Source organism: Papio anubis, chromosome 15 (genome assembly GCF_008728515.1).
Source record: "Papio anubis isolate 15944 chromosome 15, Panubis1.0, whole genome shotgun sequence".
Classification (NCBI taxonomy): Eukaryota; Metazoa; Chordata; class Mammalia; order Primates; family Cercopithecidae; genus Papio; species Papio anubis.
Window position 1 is genome coordinate 39,801,384 of NC_044990.1, and position 22,231 is coordinate 39,823,614.

The 22,231-nt window shown below is 37.3% G+C and overlaps 1 long non-coding RNA gene across 5 annotated transcripts in view; it reads left to right on the forward strand.

Annotated features, from left to right (window-relative positions):
• The window catches only part of LOC103879286, a 160,644-nt gene that overhangs the window by 102,417 nt on the left and 35,996 nt on the right, over positions 1–22,231 (forward strand). For all 5 annotated transcript variants that reach the window (XR_002518405.2, XR_002518406.2, XR_001896915.3 and 2 more), the window contains 2 exons: positions 20,198–20,302; positions 21,740–21,852. This is a non-coding gene — a long non-coding RNA (uncharacterized LOC103879286). The remainder of the gene's footprint in view (positions 1–20,197; positions 20,303–21,739; positions 21,853–22,231) is intronic.

Genomic DNA, 22,231 nt, shown 5'->3' on the forward strand with positions numbered 1-22,231 from the left:
ATAGGAATGGTAAAAGTGGACATTACTTGTCTTGTTTGAACAGCATGACGCTGGTGTAAAAATAGACACATAGATTAATGGAACAGAATGGAGAATCCAGAAATAAAGCTGCATATCTACAGCCAACTGATCTTTGACAAAGTAAACAAAAAACACACTGAGGAAAAGACTCCCTATTCAATAATAAATGATGCTGGGAAATAGGATTTCCATATGCAGAATAATGAAACTGAACCCCTGTATCTCACCATATACAACAATCAGCTCAAGATAAATTAAAGGCTTAAATGTAAGACTTGAAACTATAAAAATACTAGAATAAAACCTATACAACAATTAACTCAAGATAAACTAAAGGCTTAATGTAAGACCTGAAACTATAAAAATACTAGAATAAAACCTAAGGAAAACTCTTCTGGACATTGGACTAAATGAAGAATTCATGACTAAGACCTCAAAACCACAAGAAACCACAGCAACAAAAATAGATAAATGGGACTTAATTAAACTAAAAAGTTTCTTCACAGCAAAAGAAATAATCAACTGAGTGAATAGTCAGCCTATAGAATGGGCAAAAATGTTTGTCAACTATACAATCAACAGGGGACTAATTTCCAGAATTAATATGAATGTCAAACAACTCAACAACAACAACAACAGTAGCAGCAGCAGCAAATCAACTAACCCTATTAAAAAGTGGGCAGAGGACATGAATAGACATTTTTCAAAAGAAGATATACAAATGGCCAATAAGCATAAAAAATGTTCACCACCAATCACCAGAAAAATGCAAATTAAAACCACAATGAGATATCATCTTATACCAATCAGAATGGCAACTATTAGAAAGTCAAAAGTTAAAAGATTCTGGTAAAGATGTGAAGAAAATGGAATGCGGGGGGGCGGAGCAAGATGGCCGAATAGGAGCAGCTCCAGTCTTCAACTCCCAGCGCCAGCGACACAGAAGACCGGTGATTTCGGCATTTTCAACTGAGGTACTGGGTCTATCTCACTGGGGAGTGCCGGAAGATCGGGTACTGGTCAGCTGCTGCAGCCCCACTCAGCCAGAGCGAAGCAGGGCTGCAGGCATTGCTCTCACCTGGGAAGCCAAGGGGAAGGGACCCCTTTTCCTAGGCCAGGGGAACTGAGACACACAACACCTGGAGAATCGGGTAACTCCCACCCCAATACTGCTTTGAGCAAACAGGAAACACTCAGGAGACGCATCCCACACCTGGCTGGGAGGGTCCCACACCTTAATGAGCCTCCTCATTAAGCACACAGCAGTCTGTGATTCACTGCAAGGCAGCAGCTAGGTTGGGGAGGGGCTCTCGGCCATTGCTCAGGCTTAAGTAGGTAAACAAAGCTGGGAAGCTCTAACTGGGTGGAGCTCACAGCAGCTCAAGGAAACCTGCCTGTCTCTGCAGACTCCACCTCTGGGGGCAGCACAGTAAACACAACAGCAGCAGATACCTCTGCAGACTCAAAACGACTCCTTGTTCGACAGCTGAAGAGAGCAGTGGATCTCCCAACACGGGAGGCTGGAGATTCGAGAAGGGACAGACTCCTGCCTGCTGGTCCCTGACCGAGTAGTCAACTGGGAGACACCCCCACTAGGGGCAGTCTGACACCCCACACCTCACAGGGGGAGTACACCCCTGAGAGGAAGCTTCCAAAGCAAGAATCAGACAGGTACACTTGCTGCCAATAGAAATATTCTATCTTCTGCAGTCTCTGCTGCTGATACTCCAGGCAAACAGGGTCTGAGTGGACCTCAAGCAATCTCCAACAGACCTACAGCTGAGGGTCCTGACTGTTAGAAGGAAAAACTATCAAACAGGAAGGGACACTTGCCACAAAACCCCATCAGTACATCACCATCATCAAAGACCAGGAGGCAGATAAAACCACAAAGATGGGGAAAAAGATGGGCAGAAAAGCCTAAAATTCAAAAAACAAGAGGCATTCCCCGCAAAGGAGCCGAGCTCATCGCCAGCAACGGATCAAAGCTGGACGGAGAATGACTTTGACGATGAGAGAAGAAGGCTTCAGTCCATCAAATTCTCAGAGCTTAAAAGGAGGAATTACGCACTCCAGCAAAGAAACTAAAAATCTTGAAAAAAGTGGAAGAATTGACGCCAGGGACTAATTAATGCAGAGAAGGTCATCATAAACGAAATGAAAGAGATGAAAAGCATGACACGCAGAAATACGTGACAAATGCACAAGCTTCAGTAACCCACTCGGACAACTGGAAGAAAGAGTATCAGCATTGAGGATCAAATGAATGAAATGTGAAGCGAAGAGAAACCAAAAGAAAAAGAAGAAAAGAAATCGAACAAAGCCTGCAAGAAGTATGGGATTGGCGTAAAAGACCAAATCTCCGTCTGATTGGGGGTGCCTGGAAAGTGAGGGGGGAAAATGGAACCAAGTTGGAAAACACTCTTCAGGATATCATCCAGGAGAATCCTCCCCAACCTAGTAGGGCAGGCCAACATTCAAATCCAGGAAATACAGAGAGAACGCCAAAGATACTCCTCGAGAAGAGCAACTCCAAGACACATAATTGCCAGATTCACCAAAGTTGAAATGAAGGAAAAAATCTTAAGGGCATCCAGGAGAGAAAGGCCGGTTACCCACAAAGGGAAGCCCATCAGACTCACAGCAGATCTCTCAGCAGAAACTCTCCAAGCCAGAAGAGAGTGGGGCCAATATTCAACATTCTTAAAGAAAAGAATTTTAAACCCAGAATTTCATATCCAGCCAAACCAAGTTTCATAAGTGAAGGAGAAATAAAATCCTTTACAGATAAGCAAATGCTTAGAGATTTTGTCACCACTCAGGCCTGCCTTTACAAGAGACCCTGAAGGAAGTACTAAACATGGAAAGGAACAACCGGTACCAGCCATCTCAAAAACATGCCAAAATGTAAAGACCATCGAGGCTAGGAAGAAACTATATCAACTAATGAGCAAAATAACCAGTTAATATCATAATGGCAGGATCAAGTTCACATAACAATCTTAACCTTAAATGTAAAATGGACTAAATGTCTAACAAGAGACACAGACTGGCAAACTGATAAAGAGTCAAGACTCCATCAGTCTGCTGTATTCAGGAGACCCATCTCACACGCAGAGACATACATAGGCTCAAAAATAAAGGGATGGAGGAAGATTTACCAAGCAAAATGGAGAACAAAAAGCGGGTTGCAATACTAGTCTCTGATAAAACAGACTTTAAACCATCAAAATCAAAAGAGACAAAGAAGGCCATTACATAATGGTAAAGGGATCAATTCAACAGGAAGAGCTAACTATCCTAAATATATATATATGCACCCAATACAGGAGCACCCAGATTCATAAAGCAAGTCCTAGAGACTTACAAAGAGACTAGACTCCCATACAATAATAATAATGGGAGATTCCCAACACTCCACTGTCAACATTGTGGCTGTGATCAACGAGACAGAAAGTTAACAAGGATATCCAGGAATTGAACTCATCTCAGAAAGCAAGCAGACCTAATAGATACATATAGAACTTCCACCCCAAATCAACAGAATATACATTCTTTCTCAGGCACCACATCGCATTCTATTCCAAAAATTGACCACATAATTGGAAGTAAAGCACTCCTCAGCAAAATGTACAAGAACAGAAATTATTACAAACTGTCTCGTGGACCACAGTGCAATCAAACTAGAACTCAGGACTAAGAAACTCAATCAAACCGGCCAACTACATGGAAACTGAACAACCCTGAATGATCACTGGGTACATCACTAAATGAAGGCAGAAATAAAGATGTTCTTTGGAAACCAATGAGAACAAAGATACAACATACCAGAATCTCTGGGACACATTTCAAAGCAGTGTGTAGAGGGGAAATTTATAGCACTAAATGCCCAAGAGAAAGCAGGAAAGATCAAAAAATTGACACTCTGAATATCGCAATTAAAAGAATTAGAGAAGCAAGAGCAAACACATTCGAAAGCTGCTAGTAGAAGGCTAGAAATAACTAAGATCAGAGCAGAATTGAAGGAGATAGAGACACAAAAAAAACCCCTCCAAAAAATCAATGAATCCAGGAGTTGCTTGAAAAGATCAACAAAATTGACAGACCACTAGCAAGACTAATAAAGAAGAAAGAGAGAAGAATCAAATCGACGCTAATTAAAATGATAAAGGGATATCACCACCGACCCCACAGAAATACAAAACTACCATCAGAGAATAATACTATAAACACTCCTACGCAAATAAACTGAAAATCTTAGAAGAAATGGGATAATTTTGACACTACACTCTTCCAAGACTAAACCAGGAAGAAGTTGCATCCCCCTGAATAGACCAATAGCAGGCTCTGGAAATTGAGGCAACACCAATAGCCTACCAACCAAAAAAAAAGTCCAGGACCAGATGGATTCACAGCTGAATTCCTACCAGAGGTACAAGGAGGAGTTGGTAACATTCCTTCTGGAACTATTCCAATCAATAGAAAAAGAGGGAATCCTCCTAACTCATTTTATGAGGCCAACATCATCCTGATACCAAAGCCTGGCAGAGATGGTTAACAGAAAAAAGAGAATTTTAGACCAATATCCCCTGATGAACATCGATGCAAAAATCTCAATAAAATACTGGCAAACCGGATTCAGCAACACATCAAAAAGCTTATCCACCATGATCGCGGGCTTCATCCCCAAGGATGCAAGGCTGGTTCAACATTCGCAAATCAATAAACATAATCCAGCATATAAACAGAACCAAAGACAAGAACCACATGGTTATCCTTCAATAGATGCAGCAGCATGACAAAATTCAGCCCTTCATGCTAAAAACGCCAATAAATTGGTATTGATGGGAACGTACCAAAATCATAAGAGCTATTTATGACAAACCCACAGCCAATATCATAATTGAATGGGGATAAAAAACTGGTAATTCCTTTGAACACTGGCACAAGACAGGGATGTCTTCACCACTCCTATTCAACATAGTGTTAAAGTTCCCATAGGGCAATTAGGCAAGAGAAAGAAATCAGGGTATTCAGTTAGAAAGAAGAAGTCAAATTGTCCTGTTTCTGCAGATGACATGATTGTATACGGAAAACCCCATTGTCTTCAGCCCAAAAATCTCCTTAAGCTGGGATAAGCAACTTCAGCAAAGTCTCAGGATACAAAATTAATGCAAAAATCACAAGCATCTTTATACACCAGTAACAGACAAACAGAGAGCCAAATCATGAATGAACTTCCATTCACAATTGCTTCAAAGAGAATCACCTAGAACTAACTTACAAGGGATGTAAAGGACCCTTCTAAGGAGAATTACAAACCACTGCTCACTGAAATAAAAGAGGACACAAACAAATGGAAGAACATACCATGCTCATGGATAGGAAGAATCATTATCGTGAAATGGCCATACTGCCCAAGGTAATTTATAGATTCAATGCCATCTCATCAAGCTACCAATGAGTTTCTTCACAGAATTGAAAAACTGCTTTAAAGTTCATATGGAACCAAAAAGGGCCCGATCTCCAAGACAATCCTAAGTCAAAAGAACAAAGCTGAGGCATCACGCTACCTGACTTCGCTAACCATACCACAAGGCTACAGTAACCAAAACAGCATGGTAATTGGTACCCTCAAAACAGAGATATAGACCAATGGAACAGAACAGAGTCCCCAGGAAATAATAATACCACACATCTACATACAGCCATCTGATCTTTGACAAACCTGAGAGAGAACAAGAAATGGGAAAGGATTTCTATTTAATAAATGGTGCTGGAAAATTGGCTGTGCCTAAGTAAGTAGAAAAGTTCGAAACTGATCCTTTCCCTTACTCCTTATAATGAAAATTAATTCAAGATGGGATTAGAGACTTAAATGTTAGACCTAATACCATAAAAACTTAGAGAAAACCTATAGGTAGCACTATCTGTGACATAGGCATGGCAAAGACTCACAGTTCAAAACACCAAAAAAGCAACGGCAGCAAAAGCCAAAATTGACAAATGGGATCTCATTAAAGTAAAGAGCTTCTGCACAGCAAAAGAAACTACCATCAGAGTGAACAGGCAACCCACAGAATGGGAGAAAATTTTTGCACTCCACTCATCCACAAAGGGCTAATATCCAGAACCTACAAAAAGAACTCAAACAAATTTAATAAAGAAAAAACAAACAACCCCATCAAAAGTGGGCAAGGATATGAATAGACATTTCAAAAGAAGACATTCATACAGCCAACAAACACATGAAAATGCTCATCATCACTGGCCATCAGGAGAAATGCAAATCAAAACCATTAATGAGATACCATCTCACACCAGTTAGAATGGCGATCATTCAAAAGTCAGGGAAACAACAGGCGCTGAGAGGATGTGGAGAAATAGGAACACTTTTACACTGTTGGTGGGATTGCAAACTAGTTCAACCATTATGGAAAACAGTATGGCGCATTCCTCAAGGATCTAGAACTAGATGTACCATATGACCCAGCCATCCCATTACTAGGTATATTATATACCCAAAGGATTATAAATTATGCTGCTCTTAAAGACACATGCACACGTGATGTTTATTGCAGCACTATTCACAATAGCAAAGACTTGGAATCAACCCAAATGTCCATCAGTGACACAGATTGGATTAAGAAAATGTGGCACATATACACCATGGAATACTATGCAGCCATCAAAAGGATGAGAGTTTATGTCCTTTGTAGGACATGGATGCAGCTGGAATCCATCATTCTTAGCAAACTATCACAAGAACAGAAAACCAAACACCTGCATGTTCTCACTCATAGGTGGGAACTCGAACAATGAGATCACTTGGACTCAAGTGGAAACATCACACACCAGGGCCACCTATCATGGGGAGGGGAGGGGAGGGATTGCATTGGGAGTTATACCTGATGTAAATGACGAGTTGATGTGGGTGCAAGCACACCAACAAGGCAGCGCATATATAAATAAACTCCGGTAATCGCTATGCACATGTAAATTCTTACATCTCATAGTAGACAATAAATAAATTAAAAAATAATAATAAAATAAAATAAAAAAGATAAGAAAAAAAAAAAAAAAAAAAAAAAAAAAAAAAGAAATGTGGAATGCTTATGTAATTGTTATGAAATGGGTAAATTAGTACAACCTATATGGAAAGCAGTATGGAGATTTCTCAAGGAACTAAACATAGAACTACCATTCAATTCAGTACTCCCACTACTGAGTATCTACCCAAAGGAAAATAAATCACATCAAAAAGATGCCTACTTGTATGTTTATTACAACATAATTCACAATAGCAAAGATGAGGAGTCAACCTAGGTATCCATCAACAGATGGTGTGTTCAAGAACACTTGGTGTATGTACACAATGGAATACTACCGAGCCATAAAGAAGAATGAAATCATGTCTTTTGCAATAACATAAATGGAACTAGAGGTCATTATTTTAAGTAAAACAACTCAAACAGAAAGTCAAATACAGCATGTTCTTATTTATAAGTGGGAGCTAAATAGTGTGTAGAGATAGACACAGAATGAGGAAAACTAGACATTGAAAACTTGGAAGGGAGGGAGGGTGGCAGGGCGGTGGGTGATAAGAAAATACTTAAGGGACACAATGGATTTTGGTGATGGAAACACTAAAAGCCCAGACTTCAGCACTACAGAATAAATCCATGTAACAAAATTGCACTTGTATCTCTTAATTTTTTTACAAAAACATAAGGAAAATGTAGTCTCTTTCTTTTAATATTTTTACCACATTTCATTTCAGTTGGTCTTGTAGGGGGTCCGCGTGTTTCCTAAACAAAGGAATGAATACACAAGACAACACAAGACAAGACAAACATGGCGGCCGCCTCGAATGGTGTGCTCTGCTTTATTTTATACAGTCGTTTGTGGAATGTTGCCAAGTCACAAGACACATTGTTGTTTTTCTGACATTTCCCTGACTTTCTGGATTTTCAAGATGTTTACACATAAACAAGCCCCCAACGCCCTGCTTCGTTTGCAAGAGCAGGACTTATTGGGAATGCCCTGCTTCCTTTGCCAGAGCAGGACTTATCGGGAACACCCTGTTTGCGAGCACGTAGTCCTCTACAGGTCTAAATTTTCTAGCAGAAATCTGCAGAAAATTACTGACTACTGGTAGAGAGAATATACCTTTAAGTTTTTAAAAAATCATCACTAATTTTGAAAAATATGACATTTTACTGTTGTTTTTTTGACAGATACACTCTCACAAGTCCAAAAGACTTTTTTTTGAATGTTATCTTATTAAGAGTTTTCTTTGGAATAAAAATTGAATTTTATTATATGTTTTCTGGACATCTGTGGAGGTTATTATAAGGTTTTTCCTTTTTGTATTTTCTAATTTCAGAACATCATTATATTCTTAGAGTGCATTCTACTTAGGGATGCTTTTAATTCATTTCTGGAATCTCTTTGGCAATACTCTCTTTAGGATTTTAAAGATCTATATTCATTCATAAGATCAGACTTCATTGCTATTACTACTACTGTTGCTGCCGCTGCTACTACTAATATGATTTTTATTCCTTTGTTGTTGAGGTTCTAATAATTTTGTGGAATTATGGGAGTATCTCATCAACTTTTACCATATATCAAAGCAGTTTCTTATATTTCTTGAGATTTTCTAGAATCCATGTGGGATTTGGGGGGATGTTTTTTAAATATCTCTAAAATTTCTTCTGTTGTTATCAGTCTGTTGTAATCTTTCTTTTCTTCTTGTATGAATATTGATAACTGTTCCCGAGGATTATTTGCTATATCGATATTTCCACATTTATTGAAATAAAATTATACAGAGCATTTTTTCAAAATGTTATGCTCTTTTATACTTATGATATGTTCCCATTTTCATCCCTATTGTCATTTGTGTTTTTTCATTTTTTTTTTTTTTTTTGGTCAGAGTTGCCAGAATGGTGCCTTTTTATTGTTTTTTCTAAAAAAACTTGTTTTAGTTTTCTGTTTTCAGTCACTTGGTTCTGTTTTTCTCTATTTTATTAATTGCTACGTTTATCTCATTAACTCTTTCATTTGCTTCCTTTATGTTTATTCTATTGTTCTTTTAATTTTTATGAGTTGAATTCTGTCTTCATTTAAAATGTTTTGTTTTCTAAAAAAAAATAACATTATAACATTTACATATGGCAATCTTTTTGGCTAAATTCTGTAAGGTTGGTTTTAAAGTATTCTTATTCCTGTTTCTAAATGAACTATAATTAAATTTGTGATAAGGGAACAATTTGGTATTGCTACAACATTAAATTTATTAAGTGAATTGCTTATTCTACAAGTTAGTATTTGCCAATTAACTGAAAGCTCCAACATATTGCCCACTTCTCTTATATAGATTTCTTTACTATGGCCTGGGGAGAAGAAACATCAGCCAGCCACTGAGCGACATTAACTTGTGCAAGACATCTCCCATGGGTTACTGATATGGTTTGGTTGTGTCCCCACCCAAATCTCATCTTGAATTGTAGTTCCCATAATCCCCACATGTTTTGGGAGGGACCCGGTAGGAAGTAATTGAATCATGGGGGTAGTTATCCTCACACTGTTCTCATTATAGTGAGTGACTTCTCACGAGATCTGATGGTTTTTTGGGGGGCTTTTCCCCATTTCGCTCTGCACTTCTCCTTGCTGCCACCATGTGAAGAAGGATGTGTTGGCTTCCCCTTCCACCATAACTGTAAGGTTACTGAGGCTTCCTCAGCCATGCTGAACTGTGAGTCAATTAAACTTCTTTCCTTTATAAATTACCCAGTCTCGGTTGTGTCTTCGTTAGCAGTATGAGAACAGACTACTACAGTTACCTGTGACTTGCTCGCCTCTCATTTCTGCTGTCAGATTTTGCTGACTCTGATTCCTCACCCTCCTCATTGTCTTTTGGAGAAAATGGTACTCATTTAATATCACCCATATTGGGTTGTGGAATTTTTTTTTATTTATTTTTATTTTTTATTTTTTGAGGCAGAGTCTTCACTCTGTCGCCCAGGCTGGAGTGCAGTGGCGCGATCTCGGTTCACTGCAAGCTCCGCCTCTCTGGTTCGCGCCATTCTCCTGCTTCAGCCTCCCGAGTAGCTGGGACTACAGGCGCCCGCCACTGCGCCCGACTAATTTTTTGTATTTTAGTAGAGACGGGGTTTCACCGTGTTAGCCAGGATGGTCTCCATCTCCTGACCTCGTGATCCGCCTGCTCGGCCTCCCAAAGTGCAGGGATTACAGGCGTGAGCCACCGCGCCCGGCCCCGTGGAATTTTTAAATCTACTTTATTTTACCATCTGCTTTACATGTTTAAGAAATGTGGTCATGTTTCTATTATACTCACTTCTCCATTCCCAGTTTATCAAAATTGTTATTTTTTGGTCTTCTGTTTACTCTTTCTCCCAGTCCTCTTTCTTTCTTTCAGTGAAACAGTACCTCTTCTTCTGCATTTTTTCCTGTGTGTGTTTCCTTTTAAAATATAGAAAAATATAAAAAGTAAAAATTATCTGTAAGAAGTACTACTATCCATTCCATTTCCGCAAGCCAATGTTTTTTAAATAATCACCACTAATTAATACATGCACACACACACACACACAGTTTTTTTTTTTTTTCCCAAAAAATTATACCAGCTATTCTACACACATTAACCTCGTAATTCACTCTTTTCACTTAGTAAATCACCAGCACCATGATTTTACTTTTAATTTTCTCTTTCTTTTGTCACTTGTAATTTAGGCTGTGAGCATAAGTGTAACCACAAGATCACTAATTGCCCTGAACCAGAAACTGTCTTCTCTTCCCCCTAAATTGTTTGTGTTTACTTATTGCCATTAATATATCTTCCAATATATTCCAGAAGTTACAGAGTACACTCACATAAATCAACCAAAAAAAAAAAAAAAATTAAACATCTAAAAGTTACAGTATTACTTGTATGTGAATGGGAGTAGAGAGCCAAAAACTTAGGACATTTTATCATCCCTCAGCTCCAAAGATGGAAGATTGCATTCCACCTGCCTGAGACATCTCAAAAGTGAGAATTCAGGAAATGACACATACCACTGTTAGATATGAGTTTTAAATTTCAAAGAATCAATATGTTCATTCTTTGCCTTCTACTTTAAACTTCCTCATAAAGCAACCTTTTTTGATTACCTGCTCCACCTTGATTCATTTCACTCACCTGCTCCACCCTGACTCATTCCGATTACCTGCTCTGTCATAACCATTTTTCCTGCCAAACCACTCACTCCGTCACTCTCTTTAAATTAGCCAATCGGAATTAGTTTAGCCTGTGCAGTCTAACTCTAGCCAATAGGGGAACGATACAGCAGCAGGGGCCATGCGCGTCAGGGATAAGAACCCCTTCCCCTCCCTTGTCCAAGTGTGCACTCACAATTACTGCATCTGTAAGGGCGCACCCTTCTATAGAGGTACTTTGCCTTGCTGAGAATTAAATATAAAATTTTATATTAAAGTGCTATTTCTTTTTCGGCATCTAAACTTTATGTATAACACCCTGATCCTTTTATCTTGCGATGAACCTGTGCTTATAGAAACCTGTTGAACTCTCCAAATTAAAGATTAATTTAGGATTTTTATATCTAATGGTATATGTGAGATTGACTCACACATTTTTCCTTTGTCATGTTTTTGTCTTGAATAGGAATCAGGGTTAAAATGACCCACAACATGAATTGAAGTGTTTATTTATCTTTCTAGTTTTTAGAACACTTTGTGAAATTTAAGCATTCCTTTCTACTCTAGGAAATTAAAAGTCGACTAAAAAACTGTCCGCCGTTGGCATTTTTGTTGGGGCTGGGGATTTCTGACTTGGACATCCATTTATTAAATGGTCATTTTTCTATCTAGGTATTTCTAAACAGACAGTGCTTGGAACTATTCAGTGTTCCCTTCATTTACATTTTAAAAATGTCATCATAATTCATTTAAAAAATTCATCATAATTATTTAAAGTATTTAAGAATTTAAAAGATCTCCACAGTGTCTAGAGTCTAAGCTTTTGTTGCAGCTAATATTGTTTATCCTTGACTTCTTTCTTAATCTGTCTTGCCTAAAGCTTGTTATACTTTATTAATCTTTTCAGAGAAACAGTTTTCAGTTTTGGTTGAACATCTTTGTTTTTGTTTTTTATACTTCAGAAATGTTTTTATTTCCTCATTAATCTTTATTTCCTTTTAGTCTCTTGCTATTTTTCCAGCTATTTGAACCAATATATGTTTGAATATATTATTTCTAATATTTAAAAAATCTTATTTGAGCTATATGTTTTTCATTAGCTGTAGTTTTTATTTTAATAAATAGTATTTTTATTGCTATTATTGATCAGACCTATTTTTGTAATTTTCTTTATTAATCCCTCTTTAGCCCATGAGTAATTTAAAAGTATATTTTCTCTTCAAAATACAATTTTCTTTTACCTGTGTTTTTTTATTGACTTTTAGCTGTATTTTTGTTATTGACATTTCTTATTGTAATTTTATTAACAATTAAATTTGTTACATTGTGATCAGAAAATGAGAAATGTGTTTGTGATCTAATTAACATGGGGATCATTTTTATAAATATCCCCATATACATTTCAAAAGAATGTGTTCTTTTTATTGATTACAAGTTTTACTACTTAGCTGTTAGATTGACCTCATGTTTTTAAAAAATATATATCAATTTTTAGTCTGTATGACCTATAAATTAAAAAGTCTTTTAGAATGATAACCAATGTCTCCCTCTTTAGTTTTCTATATGTAATGTGATGATACAACTTAAGTGTTGACTAGACACAAAAGAGAGTTTTTAAATTTTACATCGCCATTACAGTAGAAGGATTATGAAAGGTAGAGTTTGAGAACTATTCCAGGACTTCTGCACCTCCTCAATCACTTCTATGATCTAAGAGGGCTGAAAAAGTGAGGAGAAGCAATTTTATGAGTAAATCTCTTTGGAGAAAGCTTAGCGTCTTCTCCGATCTCTGATGTTGCTGATGGGGGCAGGATGGAGTTTTCTGTCTCTTATCTCAAGTCTGATGGTGACCTTCCATGGTCCCACCCAGTAAATTTGAAACTTACTCTGAACTGTTGAGAATAAAGACTGATGCCTGAGAAAGGTCAGGTGGACTGTGCTGAGATCTGTCTCCTGTCCAGAAAATCTAGAGGGTGGCATGGTGGTATCAGAAAAGAAAGACTTCTTTCCTCATCCATCACTAAGTTCATGGCTGAGGCCCCCATAACGAAAGACAGAGTAACAAGAGAAGAGCATACAAATTGATTTCATGTGAGTTCTATGTGACACGGCAGCTTTCAGAAATGAACAAACAACAGGGAAAATTGTAATTTTTATGCTTAGGTTTGATAAAGAGTGGACAATCATATAGAAGTATAATTGGACAAAGAGTATATTAATAAACTGAGGGGAACTTAGCAAGGCCTGTTCATTTAGATTCTTCCTTGTTTCCCTATGTCTTTAGAGAAAAGAACGTTCCTTTCTTCCTGGAATAGAGAGGACCCCTCTGGAATGAGGGTCTTATGATTTATTTTAGAGAAAGATCAGAGAGACCTTCTTTCTTCTGCTGTTGCCTCAAATTCCAAGGTGGTGTATTTCAGGGATGGTGTGCTCTGACCTCCATTCGTGGAATCTAGCTGCAGTGGGGGCAAGGCCAGGAGAGTGATTAGCCCAGGAGGTGCCAGGAAGGTTTATCGAGAACCAATGTGCAAAGTGAAAAAGATCCTGAGTTAGGGGAGAGGGTGTCTCTCAGGTCCAATAGATGCCATGGAGGTGAACTAAAGTACTAGATACCTAGTGACTGGGAGTTTCAAGCATTAAAAGAACTTTACCATGCTCTTAACTCACGTCCCTTCTTAGACCTCTAGAGTATACTTTTTATTGGAAGCAACAGTAGTTACTATAAGAAAGAGAAAAGAATTGAATAAAAGCAGTGATGAGTGGCAACAAACAACAGATTAGGCAGAGTTAAAACAGCTATTTGCGAAGTCATGCAGCAGGGAGAAAAGTAAGAATCTGAAGAAACTTCAGTAGTAAGAGAGGAAGGTCAATATGAAGGATTGAGGAGGAAGAACAAGAGCTAATATTTATTCAAACTTAAGCATGTTATACATACCAAATGTTGTTGTACTTGTGTTCTTTCATTTAATTTCAGTTTTACTATCCTCATTATCATAGATGGCAAACTGCAACTTACAAATTTTGGAAATGTTGGAAATTTGTCTAATGCTAGCCACAACAATTTATTGTGCAATAACCTACAGATGTGCTTGGTAGAAAAGAGCAAAGGGAAAAAAATACGCAGGGAATTGAGGGAAATTTACAAATAGTAATGTCCGAAAGGGGCTGTGCTGGATGGGAAGCACTCTATTTTTATTTTTATACTTATTTTACTAGAAGTATCGAATTAACCACGTACCTCAATAATGACATTCTAGCAACTCATCTCATCATATATAATCTATTTTATATACTTTTGTTTTATTTCTCCTTTTGGCTCTCTTGCCCCCACTGTCTTCACTCCCCACCCTTGGCCCATGCCATAGGCATCCTTGTTCAGTTTTATGTTAGTCTTTCTAATTCTTCTTTCATACAGTCTTTTTCATTTGTGTCAATCTATGTAAAACATGTAGTATTAAGTGTGATTTTAAAATAAGTTAATAGCATTGTGGTATAAATCTCATTCTGTTTCTTGTTATTTTGAAACTCTATCCATGTTGTTCCAAGAATATCCTCAGTCCTCTGACCATTGCATAGTATTTTACACTTCCATCATATCTTTGTCTCCGTTTGAAAAACGATGGGCTACTAGGGTGCTTGGTCTCTACTAACACATTCATTGATGGTCTCTGAATATGCCTTCTGGTGCATCTGTGCATTTTCTTCTCTTTATCTTATTTTACTTTCCCCAGGATTTTCTCAGAAAAATGTCTGCTCACAGTGCTACAGACCTAACATGTCAGTTTTAATCCTCCCTTCTGTCTTTTGCTGATGCACTTTAACTAGCATCTCCCAAAGCAATTTTTAGTTTATTTTCCTAAACATACTCAGACACACTTCCATCTGGCATTGCTGCTGCCTGTGAAGTATGCGGTTTCCTGGTTCCCTGTGGGTAACCAGAGCCACTCTATTTCCAGTCTGGCTACTTTGATGGCATGAGGTTTGTAGCTGGAGTTCCAGGTCACCTCTGTAGAGGCCTTGACATCTGGTTTGCTCTCCTTCCATTTAGATGATTTGGAAAAATTAAAGATACAGCTTCTAATCCTTTTGATGCTTTAGGTGGGGTGGGGCAACTAAGTTCCAAATTCCAATGTGAAAATGTGATCTTTTCATGATACATCTTGCTTTGCTTTATGTTTTATATCCTATACTTTACATCCTAATACTCTAAGAAATGTGCATGATGAATGAAAATTCTTAAAAATAGAAATAATTTTATTTCTAATTGACAATTAAAAATTGTAGAAATTATGTGTTTAATGACTTATATACTAGTATTATGATGAACTATAAGAAATTGCTGTTTCGGGGGACATACATGCTCAAATATAAGCAATTTCATTCCATGTGATTTTACCTACTATGTAAAATATAATGCATTATGTTTAAGTACATGGGGTTTAGATGGCTTGAATGGCTTACTGTGTCCATGTAGTAAGTGGTGGCAAGCAACTTGCTTGACGCCAAGTTTCTAATTCAAGTGCAGAATTGGAGTACTCCAGCACAACTCTAATTATAATTAACTAGTAGAATTATTTAAAACTGCTTAAACTTAGTTTATAACCACAAGCATTGGATTTTGAGTTGCTTAGCTGTACATAATTATTAATTTATGCTATTTTAAAATAAATAATATATGATATATTGAAAGGGAGAGAAAAGGGAGGGAGATTTTTCTGCTTTTTTTAATGACAAAGGAGAAAATACAACTAACTCTTTAATTTAGGATTGATATTTAAATTATACTCTTCTTTTGAACAACCTTTCTCATAAAGATAACTGAGTTTAATTACTATTTGTAAAAAGTCCATATCAATGCCTGTAATTCTAGATATAAGACAGCACAATTGGAGGATTAATTCCAAGTTAATGAGCTAATTTTCTTTTCTCAACTTGCAAAAAAGAGCAGTAAATAACAGCTCTATAATAGAAATGAGGAAACTGTGTTGTCCACAGAATTTTAGAATTGCAAGAGAGCTTCAAATATTGTCTAGGTCAGTTCTTCTTTTTTCAGAAGAGAAAAACTGAGGATTAATTAATTGTCAAGACTGGTGTAGTAGGAGCAGATCTAGCACAACTAGACAGGTTATCCGTTTTCCCAGTTTTCTTATTATGAATGAGAATAAAGTTCTCATTACATATTGCATTCTTTAAATGGTTCATCTCTGAATGAGAAATGTAGGCCAGAAGCAGGTGTCTCCCCAACTCTTTATATCAGTTCCTCATCATTTTCCTCCTCATTGGTTACAATAGCATTCTGTCTAGTATCCTTACTTGCAATCTTGTCCTGCTTCAATTCATTTTACACATTACCAAAAGAATAAGCTTATTAAGACATGTATTTCGCACACCATTTCCCTGTTTAAACATCTTCAGTATTTCTCAAGAGAAAACACAGACTCCTTAGTGTGATACCAAAGGTTCTTTCTGAGCTGATTCCTGCCCTCCTCCTCCAGCATCTCATTGCTGTTTGGTGCTTTCACTTCGAATAGCATACAGATCCAAGTACTGAGTGTTCACAAATGTACCAACCTCTTCTGTACATGTATGCTTTTCCAAGGACTTCTCTGATAGGCTGCCCCTACCTCATTTTGCCAACCATCATGCTGTCTCCTACCCACTCAGGGCCCCACTCCTGTTTAGTAGAAGACTTAATTAAACTTCAACACTCAGTCACAGTGGGACCTCTTCCACGATGCCTTCCCTGAGTGGTCTTTCAACTTCCTCATGCTTCCCAAATGCCTGGACCTTAACTTGATCCCAGCCTTTTGTAATATTTATTCTAATTCTGCTTCTCTGACCACCTCCTTTGGAGCCGGGACAATGTCTTTTGTGACTGATTCTAGTGGGTTATAAAGTATATTGTAGTTTCACAGAGCACCATTTACCATTAGCCTTATTAGACTTAATTTCAGTTTCCCTCATTTGAACAGACTCTTTTCAAGACCCTGGGAGGAACCCTAGACATGTCTTCATATGGTCACACCTTATAGTAAAACTCAAAAAAAGAAAGCTACTTCTTCATTTTTTATTTTTAAGGAACCTCTTATGCCCAATTTTGTAGACTTCAGGCCACACAATAGCTGAACTTTCCAGGAAGAGAGACCCAATAAATGTCTTTGGAATGTGTTAATGAATACATTTTCCTGTATTATTATTATATATGATAATGATAATAGTTTTAATACACATATTATCTCTAAATTCATCAAGTGCATAGCTTTAACCTAGTATACTTTTTAGATCTGTTGCCTTATCTGTTAAAATGAGAGCATGTTATTTAGTCTCTGTCCTATTGCAGGCCAGTTGTGATAATAAAATTAAACCCTTGAGTACAAGAGTAGAATAAGCGTAGTGCCGAGTTCCATCTTGTCTGGAGAGTTGTGGATTGGAGTCACAGTTTCACAAGTGATTGTCACTGAAATGTGGTTTTAGGGCACTTTCCTTAGAGTCACTATGGCTAGCCCCTTAGCATTATAAGGAACTGTAACACAGGCAGAGAACAGGCTGAACTGCAGCTTCCATTTGCTCATTTATTTTATATATCTATTTAGCATGTAATATGTGCCAATTACTAGGAAGTGAAGAACACTCAATAGTGAACAACAGCGTCAATGTTTCTGCACTTGGAGCCTGCATTGAAAGAGGAAGACAAAAAATGATTAAAAAGTGGTCTCAGATTGAGCTGTCGGATAAGGTGGGAGAAATAAGTAGAAATGAGATCATTCAGGACATTGAAGGTCATCATTTGGAGAATGTTTTTATTCAGGTTATAATTAGAAAGTCCTTGGAGGATTCCAGTCAGGGGTCTAATAAGTTCTGATTTATTTTTTAAAAAGTAAATCTGCCTACCCTGATGAAAATGCTTTCACTGTGGACAAGAATACAGTATAGAAGACTCATTACCTGTGAATATGGCTCTCCCCATGAGCTTGGGCTAGGCTGGTGGTAATGGGCATGGAGAAATAGATCTTTATTTTATATTCTTTAGAGTAACACTGACAGACTTTGGTAATAGATCAGATATAAGGGCTGATGTAAAAGCAGAAATCAATGGTGACTTTTAGTTTTTTGATTTGAGGAATGAGAATGCCATTTACTGAGATGAGGAAGCAACAAATGGGAAAAATATCGAGACTATTGTGAGAGTGAAGCAGGCCTTATCACAAGTCTGGTTCAAGGTCAAAGTGTTTTAGAAAGCCAACAATCACAATATCTCTTCCAATTTCATTTCAATTGGGCCCTGTGAACATATACCATATGAAATATCCAGAAAGGTAGCTTTGGATTATTTTCTCTCTCTGCTCTCCACTTCAATGTCTTTCTGAAATTTAGTGGCATACTCTGCTACTATTCAGCTGCAGAGCTTAGCCATCCCATGATCTCTTGCATCTTCTCCCTTTCCAGAATTTAAGTCCAACATTGTGTCTTGCTGATTACAAGGTGCCTATAATTTATGCATAAGTAAAATTGGATTCCTATAACAGTCCAGGAATACTATTGATAGGGAAACTGCAGATGTCTTCTAAGGCAATTAGCTGAGTACAAAGGAAAACCATTATGTAAAAAAGCCAAGATATTTATCTTTGGGTTACAGCTAGCTCTTCATACTAAATATTAGTTAACATATGGAGAATTTGAAAGCTTGCTGTCTCTCACTTTGAGTATGGTATTTTCTAGTACAATACATTTATAAACACTCTATCAGCTTTCCAGTCATGCCTCTCAGTTCTCATTCAGAAGAGTGTAATACTCCTCTGATACTCAAATATTATACAGGTACTAGAGTCTATATATACTACAAAACTATACAATTACACTACATTGTAAAGTACTATGATAATAACACTCAAAAAGGCACCATGATATTATAATAAAGAGACTGCTGCTGATAATTCAACAAAAAGTGTGATTTCACTAATCACAATTTGTGACTAAATCTTTAGCACTCTTTGAAAACCTCCTATGTTGCCAATACCATTAATGCTGACAGAAGACAAAGATGCAAGAGGTGATAGGAATAAAAAAGAAAAAAAGAAAAAAAGGATACAAAGGGTTAATTTGATACATTTTCAGTATTGAAATATAGTATGATATATTAAGGCTTCAGAAACACGTCAGGTTTTCTTCCACTTCTTGACTTTCCATTTATTCCTTCAGAAGATTCTGTCCTTCCATACATATTCCTCACAGGTCTTTAAGACATCCAAATTTATTATCCAGTATGTTACAAAAGAGGCTTAGGTTGAAAAGAAAATCACAATAGAATGCCAATTTTATCAATATTGCCTGCTAGCCTCACTACTTAGATTTGAATCTGACCATGACTATATCTTGATTGCAAAGCTCCAGACTTTTGTTCTGTCCTTTATATCAGTCTAGCACCATGTTGTCTCTTAGCAATTATTTTGGGGTATTAATCAAACAAGCAAGCTAATGGTTTCCTTGGAAAGGTTCTACAATTTTCACCCATGCATTTTTAAGTATTCAATATAAAACCATATGAAGTTGTGCTTCCCAGAACTTTACATTCTACTTTATTTGAATACTGGAGCAACAGAAGTACAGGTAATGCAGTCATCTTTAGCCAACTTGCAGCTTATATCTTTTATCAAACTCACTACAACTATTTGCTTATCTACTTATACTTATTTTTGGAATAATTTAGAAGTTCAGGCATAAAGTTGGTATGTTGAATTAGAATTATACTTTTGGTTTTTAACTTATTTTAAATATAAGGAAATAACCTCAATCCTATACATTGTGATATTTTAATTTTCTACATTTCTCCTCTAGTGTCTAAAGCCTACATTTTAAAAATGTACAGCAGACTTAGAAAGCATACTCTCATTTAGCTCTTTTATCTTTCTCTTCTGATATCTGGTATCTGCCATTTTCCTCCACTTTCTCTCAGGATCCTGATGACAGGCTGTGTCTTGCTAGATGGGAGTCAGAACTGAAACCAAAGAAACCAGATTCTGTTGTTCTTGCATTTGTACAAATCTTCTGTGGCTTAAAGGTAAAGGCATTAACTTCTGACTCACTCTTTCTTAGCAGTCCACCTTTTAACAATGTCCTTATCAAATGAAGCAGATGCAATTTTGGTGGTGACTGCCAGAAAGCTCTTGAGAGAGTAAAAATAGATCATGTCCTTTTCCCAAAGAAAGTAGTTGTATGATTTATAGAATTGTGTTTCTATTTGTGAAATTTAATTCTAAAGAATACTTTTCAACTATATATTTAAATAGGCAATTTTCTTTAATGCTATGATTATATATGCATATATATTCTATGTATTTTAATTTCTATTTTTATATACATATAAATGGAAGAAATAGATCAGTATTTCTGAAGCGCTCTACTTTTTCGTAGCTATACTGTTTCAGTTTTGCTGGTAATGTGTGGTGTCTGCAAAGTGCTTAAAGCTAATGTAAGAAACAATCTATCATCAGTGAGAAAACCAACAACTGACTTCAGAAACTTCCCAAATCAGCCAAGTAGTGCAGTGTGCTTGCAGAAAGTGATAAAACAGAAATTGCTACTTCTTTTTAAAATCTTCCAAATCTTAACTCATTCTTTGGCATTTCTGCTTAAGAAATAAGAGATCTCCTGTGATCCCAGCACTTTGGGAGGCTGAGACGGGCGGATCACGAGGTCAGGAGATTGAGACCATCCTGGCTAACACGGTGAAACCCCGTCTCTACTAAAAAATACAACAACAACAAAAAAAACTAGCTGGGCGAGGTGGCGGGCGCCTGTAGTCCCAGCTACTTGGGAGGCTGAGGCAGGAGAATGGCGCAAACCCGGGAGGCGGAGCTTGCAGTGAGCTAAGATCCAGCCACTGCACTTCAGCCTGGGCGACAAAGCGAGACTCTGTCTCAAAAAAAAAAAAAAAAAAAAAGAAGAGATCTCTTCAAAACCATTTGACTTTACATTGTTTAGAGATACTGAAGGAACAAGTTTTAAAGCCTCATTTATTCTTTTTACAGTTCATAATTTTGGTATTTGAATGCCAATGATCTCCTTATTCCTTACTCTCTTACTGGCCAACAATTTCTGCAAGGTTCACATAGAAGAGGCCAAGGAATTCACTTAGCTCAGTAACTACCTACCGTGACATACTTATTAAAGGAATACACTTTTTTTGTTTTTAAATAGAAAAAGTCAAGACAGACCAAATGAGATGGCTTCATATGTAAAAGAGAAGCCTACCAACAGCATTGACTACTATGCAGGACAGGCTGTTGGGTACAAAAAAGACAGTGTTGCTTTCTTCAGCCTCAGTTTACCCTAGTAAGCCATGGGCTTAATGTTAGCCCTGAATGTGAAGAAGAGGCGTTATTGCATACAAGTTCAAGGTTTTTGTTCCCAGCTGAACAATTCCTGTTGTTTTTAATAGTCTTAAGACTAGTAGTCACTGAGCATTCATTCTAGCATTGCCTTCTCTCCCTCCTAGCTCCCACCACACTGGAGAATTACAATATTGATGACTAAGAATGGACTTAAATAATCCAAAGTAAAACTGAGCATCAGAGTTAAGAAAAAGCTGGTCCAATTCTCTAGTGCTTGGTAAGTACAGAACCAAGAGCCAGAGGAAGACTCTTTAGCTGGTGACTCTTCAGCCCCTAAGGCTTTCCGCTATGATTTGTGACCCAGTAAGCATGAAACCAAGGTTCTATTTAATGCCTTGGATGGCTCAGTCTTTCCTTGATAGAAAGTGCCGCTGTGTTGATCAAGAGGAAAATAGATGTAATAGATTCAGGGTTGTATCAGAGAGTAGATTTGCATTCATGATATGCATGTAGTAATCATCTGTCATAAGAATTTCATGGCTGATTTATAGGTGGTCAAGTCTGAGATCATTTTTTGAGGCCCAGCTCTGTGGAAAGTTAGCCTCACATTTGGGCTTGAATTTGAAGTTCTAGAATTTATGAGAAACTTCTGTTAC